We start from the raw sequence: 26898 nt of genomic DNA on the forward strand, positions 1-26898 counted from the left end.
TCGTTTAACAGATTCATTACACTATTCTGTCTACCTTGCAGACAATTTTAGGCAACATTTTTTTTCCCCCTTTACAACTCCTTTAAAAGCGGAGCTCCACCCTAAAGTGGAACTCCTGCTGATTGGAGTGGGGGAGGGTTTCCAGAGTCACATTTGACACCTTTCAGGGGGAGGGGGGTGCAGATACCCATCTAAAGACAGGTATTTGCACCCACTTCCGGCCACACCGTCTCGGGCAGACTGCCGGCATGACGTCACCTCCCGTTATGGGAACACTCGGCTCCCAGTACACAGCGGGAGCCAATCGGCAGGCATAGCGCGACACGTGCATGCGCCGTAGGGAATTGGGCAGTGAAGCCGGAGCGCTTCAGGATGGCAGCAGAGTGACAAGCGATCACACGTCCTCTGCTGCGGCCGACGCTGAACTCCAGGACAGGTAAGTGTCCTGATATTAAAAGTCAGCAGCTGCAATATGTGTAGCTGCTGGCTTTCAATATTTTTTTTTCAGCAGACATCTGCTTTAATGTCTCAAAGTGAAAGACTGCCAGGGAAATGCTGTTCAAAAGTTCACAAAAATCACAAATGATAAATATACTATTATGGCGCAGGACCATCATTTATAAAGGAGACCTGCAGGAATAGTCAGGTGTATATACGCATATATTGTGTGCTACCTCTATGTTGAGCCCCTCACCTGACGGGTGGTGACCGATTTGTCTCCGTTTGACGCATGTGTTCTCCGATTAGTGACTATAGGGTATAACATCTGTTTGGACATTTTTGCGTGTATTAAGGGGCTTTCATTTTATATGTGCTTCTGATGCTCACTCACCTTTTATTTGTATGGAAAAGGGTGCATTTCTCTTTTCTGTTCTTAATAAAAAAAAAAAAAAAAGAACATGGAAAAAAATAAAATAAAAAACAAAGGAGACCTGCAACTTACGATTTGGCGCACCAACACACATAATCTACTGCAAGTGTCCAACATATATGAAATCTTGTGTACTTAACTGCCTTTTTCTGCATCTGACCTGCAACACAGGTCACTGCAAGGATGCAATCGTTTTCCCATATTCCCTTTTCACACTACAATCCTGCCCTGGGGTGGCTTGCAGTGCTTTGCATAACAGACATGTTGTAATGTCCCACAATGCACCAGAGCTCATATGAAAGTCACTTCTATGGTGCATAGAAACAAATGAGACACAAGGTGTCTTAAATGTAAAAGTCACACACACACACTTTTATTTAGGGCTAGTGATCATATAAACGCCATTAGTTTTTCCTTTTTTTTTTAAAGGAGAAGTCACCCAAATGGCCCTGATCAAAATAGCTCACATACCGTGAAGGATTGGTCTTCGTACAGACACAAAATGTGACACACACACACACACACACACGTTAATATGGCAATGAAGATAATTTCGCACATCTGTGCCTTTTAAAATTGCAATAGTGTCAGTGTATAAATAGTCAATGAGTTTGTTAGCTCTCATGTGGGTGCACTGAGCAGGCTAAATACTGAGCCATGGAGAGCAGAAGAGAACGGTCAAAAGACCTGCGTAACAAGGTAAAAGGAACTTTATAAAGATGCCTGTGCCAATGCCACAAAAAAACCTGTAACAATATGCCCAGCAGCACCTTTACACCTCACAGCTTCTGGTACACTAATCTGAAGTGACAAGACCATAATAGAGCTTTATGGTCACAACCATAAGCGCCATGTTTAGAAGGGGTTAACACTGCCTAAAGGTGACAAGAATACCATCCCCACTGTAAAGCATGGTGGTAGTTCACCAATTTTTTTTCTGGGCCTCAGACAACTATTACAAAAGACTGCACATTGTCATTGATGCTAAAGGGACAATACACAATATTAAGGACTACGTGGATGCAGACTTTTGAACAGGGGTCATTTCATTGGTTTAAGATTGTACAATTCTTTGATGGCCTACAGCTGAATATGAATCCCATAAGTAGTAAAATAAATGCATTTTTTGCCTGCTCACTTTTAAGAAAAAAAGTACTTACTGTATATTACTAAATTCTCAGAGTCCAAGGGTATGCAAGCTTTTAAGCACAACTGTACATAAAAAGGAGTCCCCCCCCCCCCCACCCCATACACAGACACATCAGACACCAGCCCACACTAAAATGGATCGATTATGAATGCTGGTGTGAGGGAGCCTTACATGGCACACAAAGTGCAACTAATTTATGAAATGTTGTAAAGCATCTTCCCATTTCTGACTCACATGCTGCATGCGACAAAAACATGCATTTGGAATCCTTATTTGTCGCACTAGTATGATTGCACTGCTCATTTATCAGTCTTGCAGGATTTCCCTGTTGGGGGGTGTTCCGACTCAAGTAAAAACCCTTTTGATTTTAAATACAGTTTAATAGTCCCATAGGTTTGTGCTTTCAGTCACAGATTAACGTCAGTGGATTAACAATCATAAATCTGGTAGTGAAAGGGCCGGGCACAATATGGCTACTGTGCTGCATGGGAGAGCAGTCCATTGTGTACCAAGGTCACTGTAACACAGAGCTCCAGTTTATAGTACAAAGTCATATAAAATCTGTTTACATTGTCGGCACATGCATTCCAATCAACACTTGCCCAGGACAAGTGACAAATCACCTAGGCGGCCATGTCCCCTCTCTCAGTCCAAGACATAACTAATGGCAACAATGGGGCAATTACCCTACGCCAAGGTCATGCTGACAGCACCTCGGAGCAACCGATGGAAGTTGCACGGTTGACAATCAAGGTTTGACCATGGTGGGAACTACCTCCACTGAATAATGACTGGTAGGCTGGTACACAGCAGGCTAAAAAAAAAAAAAAATTAAAAACCTGGGGAGCTAGCAGGGAGCCGATCTGCAGAGGTTTCTCGCATGTCCATTCTACAGAAGCAGGACGTTCAGCCAGCTTCTGATGGACAGGCCAATATTTGGGTTCACATCTGTGCAGTGCGCTTTAGGAGGAGAGTTTTACATACCCTTTAGGCGCCATAACATTGATTCTAAAGAGTTTAGATTTTCATGAAAGCATCAAGGATGCAGCAAGCAGGATCTTTAACATGCTGCACTCGTAAAGCATGCAGGTGTGAACAGGGCCTAAATTGGGCAACACCACACAGCTACTGACCACGTATTTACAGACACCACCTCCTGTCAGGCAGAAAAGAATAAAAAAAGAAATGTAGACTAGATGCAATACTTGTCCAGGGCAGGTGTCACGAGAGGCAGTGACAGCCAAGTCCAGCTGGTTTGTCCAGAAGAATACAACACCCTACATGCTTGGAACAGACGAGCATTGTTCGCTGCTCCATTATTAGATTTTTTTTTTTTTTTTTTTTTAAACAAGATGAAACAAAACACACACACACACACACACACACACACACACAAACAGAAGGGACGTCCTAGGAGTCTTTCATAGGCCTTAGGTTTGGACCACACAATTATTGATCAAACCCATTACATTTTAGTCATGCAATCTCCAAGCTTTGTGTGATCCTCAGTGTCAGGAAATCAGACTGAAGCACAACATACTCATCACACCAGAATGGTAGCAAGTCTTGTTCCCTCATCATTTGTATTAGGAAGTGTGATGAACTAATCCACAGTTCCAATTCTAAGAAAAATCTATCTATACTCACCAAATGTGCAGTCAGGAGTATGGCGCAGACGACCTGTGCCTAGTGATTTCCTGATGTCTTGAAAATAAAGACATGTTGATCTGCCAGGCGCAGGATGCAATTACCTCAGTGTCATCACCGCGTCTGCCCAGCCGAGCTCTAACCATTTATGTCAGTTTTGAGGCAAACCTCTGAATGTGGCATGTCGCTGCCTGACTATAAACACAGGGCGAGGGCCGCCTCAGACGTTATCTGTCAGGCTGAGTACAGACGGCCCCACCAAAACAATTCCCCTACAGAGCCCACGTTCTACACCATACATAGCCGACAGGCCGTGTGACCCGTGTGCCTGGAGGAGAGGGATAGCGGCAGCCCTAAGAGCGAGACTATTTATAGACAAAAAGATTAGTCGATGGATGGCGGGCTAAACGCTGCGCAGAGCTTGTCTGCGGTGACTTCAGAACACTACACTGCTGCAAGTAAACTTAGTGCCGCAGCCATTTTGTTCCCAATGAAGAGCGTGAAATGAAAGGACCCAGCCATAAATAATTCCTTAAAGTGAACCGTCTGGTTCCAATATGAAAGCTTTAAGTGCACCTGTCACTCAGTCATGTTGTTGCCATGGCAACATGAGGCCTACCAATCCACTGGGCACAAACAGGTACCCGACTTCAGTCACAGCAACCCCCTTTGTTGGTTTAGCTGGCATTTTGCTGGATAGCTAGGAACAAACAGGAAGGTATGGAAAATTTGTACTTGTCTGGGGACACAGACAGACAAAAACAAAAAGAATACATTTTAGCAGAGTAAGAAAAGATGATATTTCATTGCGGGTGTCACGTCCCAGGTACAAGAAGCAAAGGACAAATCTCATGTGGGCAGATTTAGAATGTTTGAGGTTTTCTTGTGGTCTACCCAGTGACAACGGCTTTCCCGCCATTTCTTGTATAGATCTCACAGGAAGTGAGGAAAATGGTGGGGGGGAGGCGGGGGGGATGACACAAACAAAAAAAAAAAAACAAAAAAAAAAAAAAAAAAAAAACACAACACAACTATGCATATTTTGCAGAAACACTACAGTCCATTTAACATGGTTTCCTATGGGACACATTTGCATCTATGCTTTTTTCAGCCACTGCATTTTTGAAAAGGGTCAGGGACTTTAAATGAAAAACTGCGTTTTTGGTTCAATAGACTTCAATGGAGAAGCAGCAGAAAAGCATATAGTGCATTTTTGCCACATTTTGCATTCTTTTAATACGCCAAATAACAAATTGGGCAAAAAAAATGAATTGCAAACTGTATATATATATATATATATATAAAAAATAATGCATGTGCAAGTACTGTAGTGCTGAATGTTGACTTTAATATGCATGTACATAAACGCATGTACAAAAAGGCAACACAAAAAGCACTGCAGAAATCAATCAAAAACAAACTGCACATACCGTAGGTGAAAATGTTGTGAATCATTTCCCAGGAGTCAGCGGGCAGTACTGTGAGCAAAAAAAATAAAAAAAAATTCCTGACAGGAAATTACGCCATTTAAAGTGGATCACATCCATGTAGCCGTAACAATGGGGGCGGGACCTTTCTCTGTCACTCGTTATGGTAACTTTCTAAACAAATCGACGCTATGGCCAGTGGAGCATCGCGTATGCCCAAAATCAGTTACCCAGCATGCACCTCCCCATCGCAAATCCAGGAAGAGGTTGCGATTGGGCTTCACATGCCCACAATCATGGCAACAACCAGAAGATGCTTTTCACACACACACACACACTTCCCCCCCCCCCCCCCCCCCCCCCCGTTTATGCCTTCTGTCCTGCAACAACTACTCCCCACCTAATTTCTTGTACGGCTATAACGACCCTTTAAGAAGTGCAGAAAGAAAAAGAAAAAAAAAATTTTAGTAGTGAAGTAGAAAGTCTGATAACGTGTGCCTTTTGTACTTTTCTCTGCCAATGCCACCCAAATCCACCATATCATGTGCAGGTGTCACAGAAACAGGAAGTGTGGTAACCTATAACAACTTCCACTGGTCTAACCTCATCTTCTACAGACCTTTTCAATATGTGCGGGTGGCATTGGAGGTCGATGTGGTACTGGGCAGTTGACCTGAGATTAGAGTTTTTTAAAGACTATGGTACCAAGAGAGGCAACTCTGCAGCCAATGTCATGTGTCTGGCTGGGTCTTGTAATCGCCGATGCTTAACATGATGCAAACAGTTATCTTAGCTGCTCAGCAATATGGAAACAGAGAAGACAGTTTGTACAAGTTCCTGGATTGAGCCTTCAAACAACCACAAAGAGTCGGCTGTCACATTTTAAGACAGAAGACAAAAGTACAGGGAACACGGAGTGCGATGTGGTTTTTATTATTTATTCATAGATTAAACACTTTCATTCAGCGCCATCCAAACCTAGTCTTTGAAATGTACATGGAGATTTGTAAAACAACGATAAATCGCAGGGAGCAAGCAGGAACTGTCAGAAAGGCCACACACACTATTCGATTTTCTGCAGATTTTAATGCCCCGTACATACGTGTGGGATTTCCGACGGGAAAAGTTCCCGTCGGAAAACCAGAGGGGAAAGCCGAGAACCTGCTCGGTCAGTCTTTCCCCCTACGCACGGCCGGTTTTCCCAACAGGAAAACTGTGATGGTGCTTTGGTCGGGAATCCCAACCGTACGTATGCTCCATCGCAGTTTTTCCCGGCAGAAAAAAAAAAAATATATATAAAAAAAAAAAAAAAAAAAGCTGGTTCTCTTTTTTTTGTCTAGTTATCCCATCGGAAAAAACTGCGAGGAGCATACACACGGCCGGCCAAAAGCTCTTCGGCTGTGTGTACGAGGCTTCAAAGAGTTTAAAATTTGGATGCAATCAGACAGGCCCTTGCACAACATGGCTTTGGTGAATCTGAAGACAAATCGGCAGAAAATCTAATCGTGTGTATGGGGTCTAAGATTCTACGTTATTCAGTCAATCCTGACATTGGGCGAAGGCCTGAAATCAGTCCAAATATCTCCATCAGAATTTTATCAAGTCCACGGCAGCCACATTTAGGGAGCCTATTAGAACAGACCTTTATGCAAAGATCTTTAGTCAAGTTGTGCGTTTACACTCCAAGCAGATATAAAAAGCCACAAATTAAAGCAGCGCTAATCATTAAAGCAGTGGTTCTCAACCTGGGGGTCGAATGATGATTTGCCAGGGGTCACCAAATCCTGGGCTGTTCCTGAAGCCCGCAGCGCTCTCCTGGCCTTTTTGCGACTGCCCAGCAGGGCTGTCCCTTGAGCCTGTGGCCAACCAGCTGGGCTGTTCCTGGAGCCCCGCAGCTGCCCACTCAGCCTTTTTGCAGCCGCCCATTCAGTTCATGGCATGGCTGTGACTAGAGGTCAGCTGACTGGTGAAGAATGTGAAGTGGGAGGGGCTGGAGGAGACCCTATCTCCTGATTTCGGGCATAGGTGACACCACAAAGTCAGAGACACAGAGTAAAACTACCTGTGATTATAGTTGCCATTAAAAGTCCCCACTACAGTTCTCAGATCAGCAGATCTTCATCAAGAACACCTAAGTTGGCCGATCAGAACTCCCCCCAGCACTTCATTCCGTGGATTAGGGGCGCAAATTACTTTTCTTACCTTGGGTGCCGACAACCCACGCTACAAAAATAATTTTACTGTTGGGGGTCCCCACAACTTGGGAAATTTTATCAAGGGGTCACGGCACTAATAAGGTTGAGAACCACTGCATTAAAGGATTAAATGTATAATGTAATTATATATTAAAAAAAAAAAAAAAAATTGCAAGCAGCATAAGAATAGGACATGTTACCAGCCTTTTGCAGACCCTAAAAAAGTTGAGCTCAGACTGGGGGGAAGAGTGAAGCAGCAGCACAAGGAGCCAATAAGTATGCAGCAGTTCCTATGAACTAGCATAAAGCATGCTCACTGGAGGAGAGTGCACAGTTCGATTTCCTGCTTCTCCTATCACATTCTAATCTCACAGTCTGGGGGAGGGACAAGACCTGCAAGTGTTACTAAACTGCAGCAGAATAAAAAATAAAAAAAGTTCACCACCTTGTCAGACAGGATTGTGCTGTGGCAGAGCTTTGTAAATTGCAGGACTGGATGAACAAATAAAAATCCTTTTGCGGGTAAAAAGCCATCATATATATTTGCTCTTCTGGAGTTCATCCAAGAATCATTTCATGATATTTAGAATACTGCCAATATAACTACCCAAGGTCTAGATTTCTATTACCTTCCCACAATCCTATGCATAGCAGAACATTTCTATATCTAAATAAAATGAAAGCTGATCCATCCCGAGACTTAGCCAGACATCAGCCATATTTGTGGAGGTTCTGCACTGAAAGACAGTGATTTCCTAAAGCCCTGTACACATGGATGGACCTTTGTCCGATCAAAATCACATCGGAATTCCGACAGAATAAAAGAGAATATGTTCTCTATCTAAAACGCCGATGGAATTCATCAGAATTTCCGATTAAATAATCCGATGGGACATACACACAGTCAGAATTTCCGAAGGAAAAAGTCAATCTGACCGTGTGTACGGGGCATAACATGTTTCCTGCACTAGAAAGTGCGGCAGTAAGGCAAGTTTCATGCTGGAAGAGATCACAGGGATCTCCCCAACAACGTCATGAAGCTCAGATGCTGCAGGCAGAACAAACAAAGCTGCAACAGCGCAGAGCGATGTCATCCTCTGGTTTTCAGTGTGACAATAGGGTATGTAGATTCACAAATTATATTATGTAATGGAATTGTCTAGTAGTGTTCCCGGAGTACCCCTTTATCTGGCAGGTAAGCTTATACAAATATGCTCTGACTTCCCCTTTAAGCCCAGCACACAGTATAATGTATGCAGTGCAGCTTTACAACAGGTAAAAATACCACGCTCCTGAGAGAGGCCGCCGAGTCCAGAAAACTGGGTTAATTGCAGCTGCATCACAGGAGTGCAAAGCGGCTGAAGAAGGCCTTTCAATTAGAGCAAAGAGGAGGAAAAAGTTGTATTTAAAAAAAACTGAATAAATTATTTATGGAATCTTTTCATTCTTGGCGGCGGTTAATCAGATTCCAACTGAATTAATGAGTCTCAGCGTGCGCCTCGGGAAACGCTGGTGGCCAGAAATGACAGGAGCCAGGAGGGGAGTAGAGGAACCATTTGGAAACAATACACAGCTCTGGTGAAAATCCCAGAATCCTCCAGGCCCAGCTTTGGAACTACAAGTCCCAGCTAAACAGGAGACTTCATTGTTGGTTTACAGCACAAGCTACCAGTTAACTAGAGTTTTGGACAGTATCTGGAAGTCACCACATTAGTCTACAACTACATACAAGTTTTTGTTTAATTGGTTGACCGATCAGCGAGAGGCTGCAACAAGGGCTGATCTGTGAACATAGCCATGAACCAGAACCTTTAGGGCCCGATACAAGCAACCATAAAGGGTCCCCCTGATCCCTTCCTTCAAAGCCCAGGGCCCTACACCCTCCAAGCCCATGGTTGGAACGTCAGGGCTTGGTCGCAAGTGTGACCTTGGTAGTAGTTCTGCCACTGGTGTCAGTTTATTTTTTTCAACCAATCCATTATTTTTTGGGGTGCCCTGTTGGGGGGGGGGGGCGGGTTTGAGGATATATTGGGGGTCTAAACAGACCTCTGATGTTTCACCTTTGAGACAAGGAAAGGACAGTGCTCAATCAGCAGCCTCAGCTGCGCAGCATGAATGTTCAGGAATATCCCACCCATTCACAAACTGAAGCATAGTAAACTGTTTAGAAGGGTTTTGCAATCCTTTTGAACAGAAAAGCAGGTAAAGTAATAGCAAGAAAAGCCAATAACTTCCAGGGCTTGTGCTGCACTGTTATCAGTTAACCACTTAACGACCCACCCATAGACAAAATACGTCTACAGGGCAATTTGTTAACTCTGGGAGAGCGTACATTGACGTCCTCCCAGAATTGCGCACACGGGAATGTCCATGACCGCCGGGCCAAGAGGACCCGGCGCATCACAGATCGTGGTAAATTGCTGCTGATAGCGGCCGTTTACCACGTGATCGCCCCGTCCAATGACGGAGCGATCACATGTAAACAAACCGGCATCATTTGATGACGCTGGTTTCTCCCTCCTCTCTCTGTACCAATCGGTACAGTGTGAGAGGAGAGAGTGGGTGTCGGCAGCGCTGTGGGCTGGATTTGTGACCAATAGTCACAGATCCAGCCATCCCTGCAATACCCCCGGACAACACTCTGGGGGAAGAAAAAATAAAGTTTTTACCACTTCCTGCCCGCCGGCCGTCATTTGTGCAGCGATATCTGAATGATGCCTGCAGCTACAGGCATCATTCAGATATCATCTTTTTCAGCCGGCGATTCTCTACACCATAAGAATGATCATGGCGGCTGTTCTGCCTCTTGTTCGTTCTTACAGGAGGCGAAAGGGGATGTCCCCCCTCCTGTCGCCCTCCGATGCTTCTTCAGACTCACCGCTACGATCGAAGCCTGGATCGTTTTTTTTTTTATTATTTCAGGCTTTCCAGCCTAGAGGTGAGATGTGGTCTTTTTGACCCCATATCTCACTGTAAAGAGGACCTGTCATGCTATATTCCTATTACAAGGGATGTTTACATTCCTTGTAATAGGAATAAGAGTGATCAAAACATTTATTTTTGGGGAAAAACCATGTCAAACTAAAATAAAGTAAAATTAATAAAAAAAAAAAAAAAAATTTAAAAGCGTCCCTGTTCCCGTATACAGAAGCGAACGCACACGCAAGTCCCGCCCACATATGAAAACAGTGTTCAAACCACACGTAAGGTATCGCTGTGAATGTTAAAGCGAGAGCAATAATTTTGGACCTAGATCTCTTCTCCAACTAAAAAGATGTAACCAGTAAAAAAATATTTAAAGCGTCGCCTATGTGCAATTTTGAAGGGTGACATGTTTGGTATCTATTTACTCGGCGTAACTTCATCTTTCATATTATGCAAAAACATTGGGCTAACTTTAATGTTTTTTTTTTTTAAAAGCAGAAAAGTTTTATTTCCCCCAAAAAAAAAAAACGCGTTCGAAAAGTTGCTGTGCAAATGCCGTGCACGATAAAAAGTTGCAACGACCGATATTGTATTCTCTAGGGTCTTTGCTAAAAAAAAAAAAACATATATAATGTTTTGGGGTTCTATGTAATTTTCTAGCAAATAAATGATGATTTTTCCATGTAGGAGAGAAATGTCAGAATTGATCTGGGTGCTCCAGAACGCCTGATCGTGCTCCCTGCATGTTGGGCCTCTGTATGTGGCCACGCTGTGTAAAAGTCTCACACATGTGGTATTGCCATACTCGGGAGGAATAGCAAAATGTGTTTTGGGGTGTATTTTGTTGTATGCATATGCTGTGTGTGAGAAATAACCTGCCATTATGAAAATTTTGCGGAAAAAAATAAAAAAAATCTTGATTTTGCAAAGATTTGTGGGGGAAAAAAATGACAACTTCAAAAAACTCACCATGCCTCTTTCTAAATACCTTGGAATGTCCTCTTTCAAAAAGGGGTTATTTAGGGGGCGTTTGTACTTTTCTGGCATGTTAGCGTCTCAAGAAATGAGATAGGCCGTCAGTACTTCACGTGTGATCTATTTTCAGATATTGGCACCATAGCTTGTGGACGCTATAACTTTCACAAAGACCAAATATCCATCAATTTGTACTTATTTTTACCAAAGATATGTAGCAGTATAAATTTTGGCCAAAATTTATGAAGAAAACTTACAAATTTGCTAAATTTTATAACAAAAAATTTTTTTTTTTTTTTTTTTTTTTACAGAATTTTCAGTCTTTTTACTTTTATAGCGCGAAAAATAAAAAACCCAACAGTGATTAGATACCACCAAAAGAAAGCTCTATTTGTGGGGGGGGGGGGAAGCATGTGAGCCACGAAAGCTGAAAATTGGTCTGGTTATTAAGGGGGTTTAAGTGCCCAAGTGGTTAATGACCTCCAATTTACCTTTGTGTACTATGGAACACCTCCCCCATATAATGAAGAAAACCTGTAGTTAGGTCCTAGGGTGATAACACTGCTTCTCCATAGATACAGGATGATGAGTTAACATTGACAGATGCACGAAATTATTATCACGGAGATTGAATAACCCAAAGTGTTAATCAAAAGGATTAGAAAGTGATCTGCAGTTCTTCAATTGACCATTCGGGGCACAGAACTCCATCTATGGTCATATCACTGCCACAGAAGTCTCACACACACACCTGGCACCAGAAGGGTGTTCAGGTCAGCTGAAGGTAGAACTAAATTTTCACTCGCAGCGAGATAACACCCAAGGGCAAAATATCACATGACTTCCTTCAGCTAATGCCTTTTTGTTGTGTCCTTTTCCTACGTTCTCCACACCATAGGCTGCGACCCTCCTGCACAGCAGTCACCTGTCCAAAGAATATGGAAAGAATGAAGCAACAGAACTCAGTTATCCTGGGGCTCATTCTGCACGTGTCCCCCAAATTCACAGGGTGGACAATTTTTCCAGCGTTTAGGTTTTCTCATCTTCTAGGCCAGGGCTCGACAAAATCTGGGCGCCCGGTCGCAATTGTGACCTGGCGCCCGCCGGTAATTGAGGCCGCGACCTACAATTACCGGCCGTCGCGCGGCAGGAGGATCCTGTGTCTCCGTACGCCCCCGCCGCGTGATCATGGCGGCAATTGAGGCCGCGGCCTTGAAGGCCAAAGCTTCCTTCTGTGACTTGGTGCCATCTGGTGGTGGCCGTTGGCATACAAGTAAAACAGCAGCTCCAATTTGTTTTTTCACTGCCATCTCCTTCCCTCTAATTAGAACCCCCAAAACATTATATATATTATTTTACTCTAACACCCTAGAGAATAAAATGGAGATCGTTGCAATACTTTGTCACATCGTATTTGCGCAGCGGTCTTACAAGCGCACTTTTTTTTGGGGAAAAAATACACTTTTTTTTTATAAAAAAAAAGAATAAAAAAAAAAAAAAACAGTAAAGCGAGGCTGTTCTGTTTCAGGTATGAATCTGGTCAAAATTTGTACCTGAATTCAGACCTGAAACTGAGCCAAAGATGCACAGGATCCTTTCCCAATGCAGACCGTGGCTGCCCCGGAGGTGTGTGAACCAGCTTCATTAAGAAGCGGTCAAAATCTCCTGTTATGTGAATTGGATGCGGTGAAATGCAAATTTGCACAAGTGTGAACCCAGCCTGAAAGTTTTTTTTTTTTTTTTTTTTTTTTTTTTAAGTGTTTAAGTGCTCATGTGCCAACAATATGCATGATAGAAGGAGAGAACAGACTGACAAAGATGACCTCATCAGTCTGCTGTTTCTCCTTTCACAGTTCAATCATAGGCTGAGGGTGGGACAAGACCTGTAAGGCCCCTTTCACATGGGCAGCTGTTCTGCCGCTGTTAAAAGCATGTTTTGTGATTTTGAAATTCCAAGACTCTAGGCACAGTATTCACTTGCATTTGTATATTTCGATTAACTGCTTTTAAAAGCGGCTGCGTTGGAACATTCTTGCCATTTGTGATTTGCTTCCCGTTTTTCCTTGTTGCTGCTGCTATCCGCAGGTGGAAAATGGTACACTGTGATTACCTGCAGTTATGTGCAGATAGCTGCAATAAATCGGTCCTGGACGCAGTCAAATTTATTTTTTTCTAACCGCATCTAACCCCATGTAACAAAACCGTTGCTAAATAGTAAAAGCATTGTGCGAGTTTAGCTGCGGTAGATAACCATCTAGCCGCAGCTAAAAGCTGAATTCCATCTGCCCGTGTAAAAAAAAACAAAAAACAAGTGTTACTGACCAAAAAAAAAAAAAGAAAATCAGCCCTCTGACAGGACTGTGCCATTGCAGAGTGGTGAATAGATCAGGACTGGATAAACAAATACAAATCCTTTGGCGGGTAAATCTCCCATTTTTGTATTTCATATGTGTGTATTTAGTGGTTTTCTGGCATTCAGCTCCAACGCATCATTGGCAGGACTCCATCATCAGCATAAATGGAGAGAATTGCAGGGCTCGATAAGGATGCAGCACCTCCCCGCCTGCTGAGTGGCAGCGCAGGGGTCAGTGAGATAAGGTTTCCCAGCATCACACACACACACGCTGAGCTGTCACTATGCTATCACAGATACAGGGGACACTTTACGTCTGACTCCAGCATTCCAATATCTCCAGCTGGGGAAGATTCATTACAGCTCCGCCCTAAATCAGACTCGGGCAGAGGAGCCCGTGGCACGCTGACTGGATAATAACACCCTTCTTGAGCCGCTCCCATCACACCAGACCTCAGTCGGCCCAAAATAGCACAGTGCTCGCTTCTTTCTCCGCTTGTGGTTGTGCCAGGCAGTTTGTCAGCTTGTGATTTTATCCGCCAGTGGGCACCAGTTCAAAGCCGGGAGTGAGTAAGGTGGATGAAGGAGTCCGAGGCAAAGGGTTTGCTTGGTTTTATGTGCTGCATTGTAACATTCCACACAGCAGAAGGTCTCATCCACCACAGAAGACTCTGCATCTGTTTCAAAGATTTTGCTGCGGAGGACTTAAATAAGGAGACTAGGGTTGTCACGATACCGATACTAGTATCGGTATCGGGACCGATTCCGAGTATTTGCGGGAGTACTTTTACGCCCGCAAATACCTCCGATGCCAAATTCCGATACCACACCCCCCGCCGCTACGCCGCATCCCCCGCTGCCGACTGGTTGATACGCGTGGGGAACATCACAGCTTTCATTTGAATAGCTGTAATGATTCGCGCCGCGCATAGACACTCCCCTTTGCTCGGGTGAACTGTCCAATCCCCAGCAAGGGGGAGTGTCTATACGCAGCGCAAATCATTACAGCTATTCAAATGAAAGCCGTGATGTTCCCCGCGCGTATTAACCAGTCGGCGGCAGCAGGGATGCGGCGGGATGCAGGTAAGGGGGACATGGCTGCATCTGGGGGGAGACATGGCTGCATTTGGGGATTGCAAAAAAAAGTATCGGTATTCGGCATCGGCGAGTACTTGAAAAAAAGTATCGGTACTTGTACTCAGTCCTAAAAAAGTGGTATTGGGACAACCCTAAAGGAGACCCTGACAGAACAGGGGGCCACAGAATCCAAGATACAGGTTCAATGGCAAGTGGACCGGTCCTCAGATATTAGTAATGTTGAATGCAGTATGCTCAAAAATCACAGTGCTCCCCCTGACAAGGCCTTCATCTTCTATTCTCTCCAGAAGGACAAGGCCATTTTTGTTCAGGCATCATCCATGGTCACCATCTGTGGCCTCTCATATGGGCGGTCTGATCAGGTCCACCGTTCATCTCTATGGAGCAACGGATGTCAGTGGACATGTGACATCTGCTGTTATCCAATCCTGTACACAAAATCCAGACGAATGGAGGTCCTATTTTCCATCTGTCTGGCGGATCGGATGAAAAACAAATAGGCGGTCCATTTTCATCCAATCTCCCCACAGAAGAGAGCAGGACTGTCAGTCTCCACTCTGCTCAGTAAGCAGAGAAGGACCCGTCATCTGCCTCAGCAGGGATCAGTGGAGCGACCCTCCCCCCTGCAAGTGGAACCTGAAAAATGGAGGTGCCTGTGTGAAAGGGGCCTAAATGTTTGCTTTTCTGTTTATTGCTTTAAAATATTGCAGCCTGGGGAGAGGTGACTGAGAAACTGCCTGCAGCAGACTAATGACATGAGGTTAGTCTAGCCCTACCAAACTGCCTCCCCATCCCACAGCTAGAGTTAATCTTTAATTTGTTAGTCACTTACTGTATGTAAAGTCCATCCAACACCATCCTCTCCAGATATTGCTGCTGTCAAAAGGGTGACTACATTTGCTCCTGCATAGATAGACAGGCTCCAAAGCTAGCCACACACTTGTAGAATTTGTTAGAAATATTTCAAAAAAAAAAAAAAAAAAGTTAGTTTGAGTTTTCTGATCATTGAAATCAAATGTCACTTTGACCCCACTGATCAGGAAAATCCTGCACCTTCGATTTTTCTAGAAGAAACCAAATTTCTAACAGCACATCTGTTTTTCGTTTGGTAAAGTGCATTTGTTTCAAAATCGAAAATAATGAAGTACTTTCTAACAAAATTCATCAAGCTGTCAAATGTGCTGAGAATTGTTGTACAAATGTTTTGTTCGGAAATCTACCAGTATTTGGTAAATTTTAGTCCAAATTGTCACTGGCCAGCTCACCAGATGAAATAAAAAAAGACGACTAAACTAAATAAATAGAGCCACCACATCTAATGACTTGTGAGCTGCAATATTACATTTTGTGCTTGTCTAAGATATGCTTTATTAAGAACAGTTTAATATTAAAAGATGGGTCTTCTGTGATAACAGATACTGCTGCTGTATCTTGTGATGTGTCAGGGATTTATTCATGCCAATTTGTAAAGATAGGTAATGCTTTGCAGTCATGTGGCAGACACTCAGCAGGAACCCCCTTTACACAGCTGTGTGTACACTCCTGAGAGACAGACATAGAATGAACAGACAACATGTAACCCAAGCACACTGAACTCCTTACTCCAATCACATTTCCAGGTTTTATATTTTCCAATACATTTCAGATCATGTCTATTGTCACACACTGGTCCAACAATCTGCTTCTAATTTACATTAATGACCACAAACAATCTGCCATCCAGGCCTAACTGCTCCGTACCTGTGGAAAGTCACGCGACATATAATGGTTAACTGCAACAGCCAGCAATTCAACCATAAAACCACATAAAGCTTCTGCAGGAACAAACAGACACAAATACACAGCAGAGGCTTCACTGAGCACTGTGAAATTCCACATTCCCACTAAAAGAAATGTCCCAGGCGTGGCTGACCCTTACACTAAAGAGCAGCTGAAGGGTCTGACACCAACACAATGAAGGATGGGAATTACATTTCCCTCCATTCCCCAGCCAGACACCACAAAGATCCCAAAAACTGGGACCCCTCTGCCATGTCTGGACAGTTCAGCCGTTACCAGTCTAATGATTGGCTTCTATCAAATGGAAACGTTTCATTCGATCAGCGCAGTGCTGATCAGTGTATAGCACAGCAGGTAGGGTTCCCCCATCCACATCAAATGTGTGGTATGGAGAATCTATTAGTTTTGTTTTTGATCAGCTAGGTCAAAAAAAAAAAAAAAAAAAAATCTATCCATTAATGCCCAATTTAAAGAGGAACTGCAGTCTGTTCACATAATTTGTAATAAAAACATCTTTGCCATTCTGAAGCTTCCCTCCGACCACAAATACTGCCATTCTGTACTTGCCAAATATGCTGCAGAAATCTCCCTCCACCAAGTCTGGTTGCATCCATTTTAACTGTAGGCAGCTGAAGCTGCTGCCTGTTCACTTCCAGGATTTAGACACACAGTACAACTTCAGCTCTCATTAGCCCTCTAGTGACTCACCCCTCCCTTCCTGGCAAACTCACAAAAATTCGAGATTTGAGGCTGAGCATGATGTCATAAGCCTAGGCCAGTGATGGTGAACAATGGCACCACAGATGCTTTGGAAATAGATTTCCCTTGATGCTCAACTACACTGCAGAGTGCATGAGCATCAGGGGGAAATGTAGTTCCAAAACATCTGCAGTGCCAAGGTTTGCCATCACTTGCCTAGGCTAATGACCAGACAAGAAACAGGAAGTGGACTGTATAAGGCATTTACTGGCAGGAAAAACAAAGACATGTTTTACTATCCAAAGCGAAAAACAAAAAAGGGCAGACTATTTAAATAGATGGAAAGCTGAAAATAAAAAATAAAATAAAGTTTAAGAGCGCCGACGGCAGGCACTGTCAGTTTGAAAGGGGTTTTAGTCTACTCACATCGAAGAACTTAGGAATCAAGAAACTGTGAAAGTGCTGTCATATTGATTGATTTACTTTCTATTTATATCATATCGATATTGATTTTCATTTACTTTCAGCGATCAGCGGCACCCAACCCCCGCCCCTTTAGCAACTTTAAGGCTTAATTTCCATGGACGTTTTTACAGCCACTTTTTTTAGCCTTTTTACAGCTTAAAAAACGCCTGTCCATATTTTTTTTTATTATTTTTTATTTTGAGCTGGGAGCTCCAAAATGCTGCGGTATCGTTTTTTAGCATTTGAGTATTTAACGTCTGGCGTTTTTACAGCTCTAAGGCTGGAGCTTCAGAACGCACTGGTCCGTTTTTTGTTTTTTTTGCAGCTTAAAAACGGCTCAGCCATCTACAGCTCAAAAACGTCATGGTGGGCATGAGGCCATAGACTAACATGGAGAGACATTTTTAAGCTGTAAAAAAGTCCAAAAACATCCATGGAAATGAAGCCTTAATGTGCTAGGTCAGTGTCATTTATATTCGGTGATTGGCAATGTCATTGAATGTAATTTACTTTCAGCGATCGGCAGCATGAAGTTTTATAAGTTGTCATTGCGATGTCATTGTCACACACACACACGATCAACGGCACCCCCCGCTTGGGAACCTTTTAATGGGCGATGTCATTTACTTCAGCGATCGGCGGCAGAACCCCCCCCCCTAACTCTTAATGTGCGATGTCAGTGTCATTTATATTCGGCGATCGGCGGTTGATTGTCATTTCTCTCCATTTACTTTCAGCGATCGGCAACCCCCCCCATGCCCGCTTATCAACTTTTAGTGGGCGATATCATTTTTTATTATCAACTTTTAATGTCATTTACTTTCATCGATCGGCAATCCCTATACCCCCCGCATATCAACTTTTAATGGGTTATTTCAGGAGAGGTTTGCATAAGGGGCGGCAACTTCGTCTGACACTGCCGTTGCTGTGGAAACCTGACCTGAAACCTATTACACTGCTTGTGCAGCACTTAGCATGTGCGAGATCTGCAAAGCTGAAATCCAGGAAGTAATACAGTCTGGCTTCAGATGCCCACACTTAAGATGGCCACGGTCTAATGCTAGTTTATAAACTTTCAAAATGCTGTAATAACCTAACAAAACGGACCTTAGTTTACAGACTAACTTTACTATTAAGCTTGTGTATTATAAGGGTATTTTATTTAAAAAGTGTAATTTTGGCCGGAGCTCCACTTTAACCCACTTCCCGCCCAGTCAATAGACGTCCGGGAAGTGGTTGTGAAATCCTGACTGGACGCCCTGCAGAATTTCAGGTGGGGGGCGCGCAGTCAGGTAGCGGTCTTGCATGGCCACGCCTTGCCGGTTGTCACCTCGCTAGCATCCATTGACATGGAGAATGTGAAGCGTTTGTTAATAAGGGGTTTATCGTACGATATTGAGAGTTAATAACCAACTTGTATCATTCAGTCCTTAACCCTATCAAGCCACCACCCCACATCCCTGTAAGTGGGGTTTGATGCAGAGGGGTGAAAACTCGCTGTGATAAGTTCTCACACCAATCGCATGATCTGGAGTCCATTCTCCTGGCTCCGGTTCAGCCATCATGACAGCTCAGTCAGTGTGCTGGGAGCATGCAGTGAGCGCACTCTTAGCGCATAACCTTAGACCACCACGGATGTGCATTTGCAACGGCTGAGTGTTAAGGCCCACTTTTCCTGCCACTACATATACATGTCAGGAAGAGGTTAAACATCATCCCACATTTCGCTCAGTTCTCCCTGGGCAGTGTGCTCCATGGACACACCAGACTCGTACAGGTGTGCAGGCATGGCCAGGGAAAGGCTCATCTATTATTCCCTTTTCCCTTTGTGAAGCACAAAAGGTTATTTCAGTCTCTCATAAAAAACAAAATGGATTCAGCGTTCCAACATGCAAAGTAAACGAAGCATTTCACAGTGTTCAGTACAGGGCTGAGCTCCAGCCAAGGCTCGCCGGGGTTAAAAATAGCCGCGTGACAGCAGGAATCTGCAGCTCTAAGACCATGTGCCATCTTGGTGAAAACAAGTAACCCAGGAAAACTCCGAGCCAAATCGGGACACAGGGAAAGAAAAACTGAATCACAACTTTTCAGGACATGGCCAAATAAAATGTTTTCTCAAGCTTGGTTTTAAATTAAGACAGAGTAGGGATTCCTTGAAGCAATATTAAACCAGTAAACCCCAAAACAAAACTATTATATTGCAGCTTTCCAATACTTGATTGGGGGGGGGGGGGGGCAGCAGCTGTACAATGAGCTTCCCAGTGAATGGCTGTGCAGAGGGGGCATGCCAGGACAAGTCAGATCATTGGAGAGTACACCAAGCTCTCAGCATAGCTAGCGAACTGACCACGATGTGCTCTCCTGTTTAGTGTGGTCAGTTTCTAATAGGAAAGCAGGACTAGCAGAAACACCAGGGATTTCACACACAAAAAACACAAACACACACAGTACAAAGCGAACAGGACACTTTCTCGTACAAGTACACAATACAGCAGGCACATATCGGGAATATGAAATGTTGTGCCAACAAATGCTGGGGCCAGAAGTGCTGGCAGGGGACCTAAGAAGCATAATATTGGGGCTGCTCTGTGCTTCAATGTGACAGCTGGTGATGCGGCAGTGACACAAGGGGGAGGAACATGGCGGCAGCAGGTGAGTGGATGACCAACAGGCTTTGTCATGATGGATCTGAAGGAAGAGGTGCTCCTTAAATGCAAGGATTTATTCTTGCTTGCAGTCTGAATCTTTAATATTTGCAAATAAAATGAAGGTTCCCCATTTAGAATAAAAAGCTGTCAGGTTAGCAACAGTGATTTTAGAACTGATTCAATCATACAGTTTGTAGTGTACATAGATTTGCAAAACAACGGGATAAAGGAATATTCCTGAACTTTGTTTTATCTCATGGTTACTGTGAAATTGTGTGAATGCATATTATCTCAGCTTGCATTCATTAAATGAGTTTACCAAAATGTAAATATTGCAGAATATACAGCCTCATGCTACTTAACCAAGCTTCATTTAATGCTGAATAAACAAAATAATTTATCTTAAATAGGAAAGCATCTTTGGATAGATTTTATACTCCAAAAGCATTTAATTAAAATTAAATGTAAATCATTGATTTATATCCACCCTGCCATAAAGAAAAAATAAAATTTCAGTAAAAAAAAAAAAAAAAACACATTAAAAGTTAATTTTAGCGAACACAAAAATGCAATAAATGACCCAATTTTTTGGTATTTTTTTTTTGCACCAAGTAAATAGATACCCAACATGTCAAACCTTAAACATATTAGTACCCTATATTTTCCACAGGCAACGCTTTAAAAATCCATAAATTTAGTGTTACGAAGGAAGTATAGTGCTAGAATTATTGCCCTTTATTTTAATTTTTTTTGGGGAGGGGGGGGGGGGGGGAACAACCCAAAAAGTCCCCTATGTGATTTTTTTTTTCTTTTAGGGACAGGTTCTCTTTAATGAGACATTCAGGGTCTTCTGCGCGTCTCCCCTGTGCTCCACTGAATGTAACGCACATGTCACTTCCATGCCAGCAACTAGAAGGGGAGGAGAGCAGATGCGTGTCCATTCTCCTCCCTCCCGTCTACCCAACAGCACCCGCTATGCCACACACAGGGTGGGGGGGGGGGGGGGAGCATTCAGGGGGCAGCCCAGGCGCCAAGATGAAACTTCTTGGTGCCATGGTGACCTAGGGTTTGTCAAGCCCTGGTTTACCTTTAGAATCACTTTCAGGAGGAACCAAAGTCTCCATTAAAAAAAAAAAAAAAAAAAAAAAATTGCAAACGGGTAGGGTCTTTATTGCAGACGATAGGTGCAATGTCTCTTCTGCAATAGAATAAACCTGCCTGCTTTTGTCTGCCTTAGAATGTACACTGAGCTGTACATGCACAGGAGTGACATCATCCCGAGCTAACCAAAGAAGACCGCCCTTGCCCAGCACTAGGAGGAAGGGACCTTAGACTATTGGAGAGGTATGTATTGCAGACTATACAAGTACAGATGTCACAGCTGCAATGCTTTGAATTGCTGTGCAGCAAAAATGATCCCTGCTATCATATTCAGTAGAAAGTACCATCTGCTGAATGGGGCCCTCCCAGCAACCATGTGCAGCACACTAGTGTGGGGTGTAAGGGTTTAAAAACAGACAGGAGGAGAAGATACGCTACCTCCTTACCATTTGTCAAGTGCGCTCTGAAGAGCAATCTGAATGCAGATTGCTCTTCAAAAAATAATGATCATGTGCACTAGCCCTTCAGGCACAGGGCAACAGAGCGATTCCTCAACTGGTTCAGGCCTTCTCATCTATAACACGCAGTGATGGATTCTTGGAATTCCTGCACATGTGTCTGTCAGTCATGAGAACCCCATAAACTGTAAGGTTTATTTCCCCTCACAGAAAGGAGCGTCACGTTTCTGATCTTCTGTCAGTCTCGTGTTACATGGTCAGGGGGAAAGGCGGAGGCGTTCTCAGCAGATCAGAAAACACATGAATAATAAATAAGTTGAAATCATATGAAATCAGTGCTGGGAGTGGAGGGCTGTGATGGTACAATGCTATGGAACTCTGCCAGGCCACGAGCAGACACAAAATATAAATATTATTCAGTATCTATAGAGCTTGTGTGGTGCTTTACAAAATAAACAGGGACAAAACTATCCAAGACAAGAGGGTGAGGAGTGCATGGAGGCAGATGGAGTGTGAGCTCATGGGCCTAAATGGACAGTCTAACTAGGAGCAATGCCGAGCCCACTGAGGGGGGATACACATAATAGCAGGAACGACAGGCGTGAGTGTGACTCAGAGCAGAGGGAAGGCTAAAGAAAGGAGAAGTAAACATCATGGAGGGGATCATAATAAGTCCATGTTGCACCCATCCCTGCTTCAATTATTAAAAGGGCATTCCACCCAAAACTGACAGATTTTATTGGATGATGGGGATCAACTCAATGAACATTTTATTGCATATCCTGCAGACTGCGAAGCTGACCCTACACCTAAAAATCTGCCCTAGATCTACTGGCAACTTTGTAGTAGGAGGGCAGGCCTGACATGATAGGGATTGAATAGAATCCATCCAAGGTGTATGGGCAGCTTTGTAGGAGGAGGGCCGGCCTGACATGATAGGGATTAAATAGAATCCATCCAAGGTGCATGAGCAGCTTTAAATGTCATTTTATAGAATGGAGATGATTAGGAGGAGGTTGCACTGGAGGGTAGATGGGAACAGCACTCACTGCCACAACAGATCATTAAAGCCACAACAGGTTTCCAACAGCAGGCTCCCCTTCTACCTGAAATATTCCTTTTAGGTGGACTGGCCCATTTAAAGGAAAGTCTATACCTGGTGAAATCTGAAGCATGTCATTGCAGATCGCCTGGCTGTCTCGGATCATAAACATGAATGCAGCTAGAGATGCAAGTAGCAGGTTATAATATAGGATCTACCAATCCAGGGGTCAGCAACCTAGAAAGAGGCGAGGCCTGGATCAGCCAGCATTTTCAGCAGAAGAGGGGGACCTTCAGTGCTTGGACTGGACATGCACGGTTGAGGATACTTGCAGGAAGAAAGCGGATGTATTTCAGAGGCGCCTGGCACCATTGAATAAGAACAAAGATAACAACAACAACAACAACAACAACAACAACAAGCAATGTCCATAGACCAACGAGGAGGAGCCCCATCTTCGGTGTCACCTGCTACGATCATCAGCGATCAGATCTGCAGATCCATTTACAGCACCCAGCCCTCAACACATGCCTAAAATAACACGCTGTGCAATGCAGAATGTGCACCAGAGCTGACAATCTAACAGACGGACAGCATGACTGACAGGTGCAAACACATCTACACATCTCAACAGGACCCCAGTTTAAAGGCTTGCTAGGACTTTCAGTGCCGCAACAGCAATCACAGGAGCTCACAATCTATCAAATGATCACACCGTCACAGCAGGTACCACTGGCCTGTGCCACACATGCTGGGAAATGTAGTTACACAAGAGGAGGACCGATTGTCAGATGTAGCAGTCCAGATCGCTTTTGTGGTAAAAGGAACTACAGGTACCAGCAGGCCACTGCAAACCTTGCTGGGACTTGTAGTTTCTCCACTCAGACTGCCTGTGTCTGGAATCTCTACGCCAAGGTCACCAACCCCGGCAGCGGGCGGGCAGTCTGGCATCCACCATGATATAAAAGACAATACAGGGGGACCACATTCCATCACACAGCTCCCTAAGCCCCCCCCCCACCAGTGGTCATTAACCCTAGCAGTGCCAGGCTGCTGACCTCTGAGGGACATGGGGATCTGACTGCATCAGTGGGGGCTCCCAGGAAGGAAGAGGTTAATAAGGCACTAACGTGTGATTTCACAGTAAGGGGCCCCCAGACTGGAGGAGCTGCAACAGGGGCCACAGGCAGGGTCCAAATAAAATCAGACTAAGTAGAGGGCCCCCAGGACACCTAGAGAAGACGGACACAAGAGGAAGGGGTTAATGAGGCACCTAAGAATGCCCCTGAAGGGCCCCAGGGTGACTCTACTCAGGGGCCACAAAGTGCACCAGGGAAGGCATGAAGAGGGTGCGAGAGCCTCGGAGGAGGAAGGGGGTTAATAAAGCATTAGACAGTTCTACTCAGGGGCCCTATAATCTGTACGGGATGGAAAGGGTTAATGACATGCCATGCTGAGGGGCCCCTGGGTGACTGTGGGGCCACAGGGAACATGGGGCTGGTGGGGTCCCATGGTAAGCTCCAGTTGGGGAGGGGGGTCCCGGGGAGCTGCGCTCAGGGGCCACACCGCACACAGAAGAATTAGAGAAGAGCTCTCACCTCAGAGCCGCATCCCGGGAGATCCGCCCCGCCGCACTCCGCTCTCCTCCTCTATGCTACACTGTATCCAGCGGACGGCCCCGCCCCCTCCGGAGCCTACCACCGTCACCCACACCGAGGGGAGCACTGCTCACCTCTACAAACCCGGCCGATTCTCCCAGGCCCCCTACCCTGCACCCCGACAATGACAGCCACACCGTATACACAACTAGGGCCAACAGAACTATCTAGAACCAAGCATTCCTCATCCTCCCTACCGGTTGAAAGATGGTACAGTCCGCGATGTGTTAAGCCTGGCGGGGCTGGAAGGTGAAAAGAAATAAGAGGGAGAACGGGGCGGGCGGCCTGAGGAGGACAAACTGACCAATGAGGGAGCCTAGAGTACACGGAGGCTCCGCCCATAGATGTGCGGAGACAATTTTAAAGACACAGGGCTTCGATTATTACTTCAAAAAGAGGCCTGTGGCACAGAGATGGCGAAGCAACACAATATTAATAATAACAATTACTAAAAATAGCCTTATTATTAATTTAATAACTAAAACTTTGTATAATCTTTAATGTTAATTTTAACAATAATTTTCAGGTTTAATCAAAATAATCCCTGGTGATCCTGCCATGAAGATCTTTGTTCAGGCACCAGATTACATTGCGGCTCAGCATAGAAACGCCTACTCCCGCGGGAGTGAGTACCCGCAAGCCGGATTGAAAATAGCCATAATAAGGTATGTACAGCCTAAGTGCCTACTGTACATGTTAGAAGTATAAAGAATTTGGTCTTATATAGATGTTATTTGGGTGAACCTCCGCTTTAAGAAAGCACATGTACAGGCACGTCTGAACTTTGCTAATGAACATTTGAATGATTAAGAGGAGAACTGGGTAAAAGTATTGTGGTCAGATGAGACCAAAATCAAGCTCTTTGGCCTCAATTCAACCCGCTGTGTTTGGAGGAGGAGGAGGAAGTCTGCCTATGACCCCAAAAACACTATCTCTACCGTCAAACATGGAGGTGGAAACATTTTGCTTTGGGGATGTTTTTCTGCTAAGGGGACAGGACAACTTCACTGCATCAAAGGGAAGATGGACGGGGCCATATACCGTCACATCTTGGGTGAGAACCTCCTTCCCTCAGCCAGGGCATTGAAAATGGGTCATGGATGGTTATTCCAGCATGACAATGACCCAAAACACACAGTCAATGAAGTGGCTCAAGAAGAAGCACATTAACCACTTAAGGACCGGACCAATATGCTGCTAAATGACCCAAGGGGTTTTTACAATTTGGCACTGCGTCGCTTTAACAGACAATTGCGCGGTCGTGCGACGTGACTCCCAAACAAAATTGGCGTCCTTTTTTCCCCACAAATAGAGCTTTCTTTTGGTGGTATTTGATCACCTCTGCGGTTTTTATTTTTTGCGCTATAAACAAAAATAAAGCGACAATTTTGAAAAAAATGCAATATTTTTTACTTTTTGCTATAATAAATATCCCCCAAAAACATATATACATTTTTTTTTCCTCAGTTTAGGCCGATACGTATTCTTCTACCTATTTTTGGTAAAAAAAATCGCAATAATCGTTTATCGGTTGGTTTGCGCAAAATTTATAGCGTTTACAAAATAGGGGATAGTTTTATTGCATTTTTTTTTTTTTTTTTACTACTAATGGCGGCGATCAGCGTTTTTTTTTTGAGACTGCGACATTATGGCGGACACTTCGGACAATTTTGACAAATTTTTGGGACAATTGTCATTTTCACAGCAAAAAATGCATTTAAATTGCATTGTTTATTGTGAAAATGACAGTTGCAGTTTGGTAGTTAACCACAAGGGGGCGCTGTAGGAGTTAGGAGTGTAGGAGTGTGTGTTTACAACTGTAGGGGGGTGTGGCTGTAGGACTGACATCATCGATCGTGTCTCCCTATAAAAGGGATCACTCGATCGATGCAGCCGCCACAGTGAAGCACGGGGAAGCCGTGTTTACATACGGCTCTCCCCGTTCTTCAGCTCCGGGGAGCAATCGCGACGGAGCGGCTATAAACAAAGGGCCGCGCCGTCGTCCCGGATCGCTCGACGGCGCATGTAGCGGGGGGGGGGGTCCCGATCGGACCCCCGACCCGCAGGAAAGGCAGGGACGTACAGGTACGCCAATGTGCCTGTACGTGCCATTCTATATGTCACAGTACATGTTGGCATTCATGGTTCCCTCAATGAACGTTATTTACGTTATTTGCGTAAGTCGTCCGTGAATGGGGCTGGACGTCATTTATGTTCACGACGAGCAATGGAGCAATGCACTGGGATATTTGACGGACGGCGCATGCGCAGTTCGTTCGGCGCGGGGACGCGCTTCATTTAAATGATATACGCCCCCTACCCGCCGAATTTGAATTACGCCACGTGATTTACGCTACGCCGCCGCAACTTTACAGGCAAGTGCTTTGTGAATAAAGCACTTGCCTGA

The 26898-nt window shown here is 44.4% G+C and overlaps 1 protein-coding gene across 19 annotated transcripts in view; it reads right to left on the bottom strand.

The window, feature by feature from the left end:
• MICAL3 (microtubule associated monooxygenase, calponin and LIM domain containing 3) overlaps positions 1–26898 on the bottom strand; it is a 235800-nt gene that overhangs the window by 189526 nt on the left and 19376 nt on the right. For 11 of the 19 annotated variants that reach the window (XM_040345340.1, XM_040345349.1, XM_040345348.1 and 8 more), the window contains exon 1: positions 24432–24510. The exons of 1 other annotated variant lie outside the window; for it this stretch is intronic. The gene's annotated coding sequence lies outside the window, so the exon portion shown is untranslated. Of the gene's footprint in view, positions 1–24431; positions 24511–26898 lie in introns of those variants that run through there. 7 more of the 19 variants (XM_040345358.1, XM_040345355.1, XM_040345352.1 and 4 more) reach the window with 1 other exon arrangement.

This window comes from Rana temporaria, chromosome 3, assembly GCF_905171775.1.
Source record: "Rana temporaria chromosome 3, aRanTem1.1, whole genome shotgun sequence".
Taxonomy (NCBI): Eukaryota; Metazoa; Chordata; class Amphibia; order Anura; family Ranidae; genus Rana; species Rana temporaria.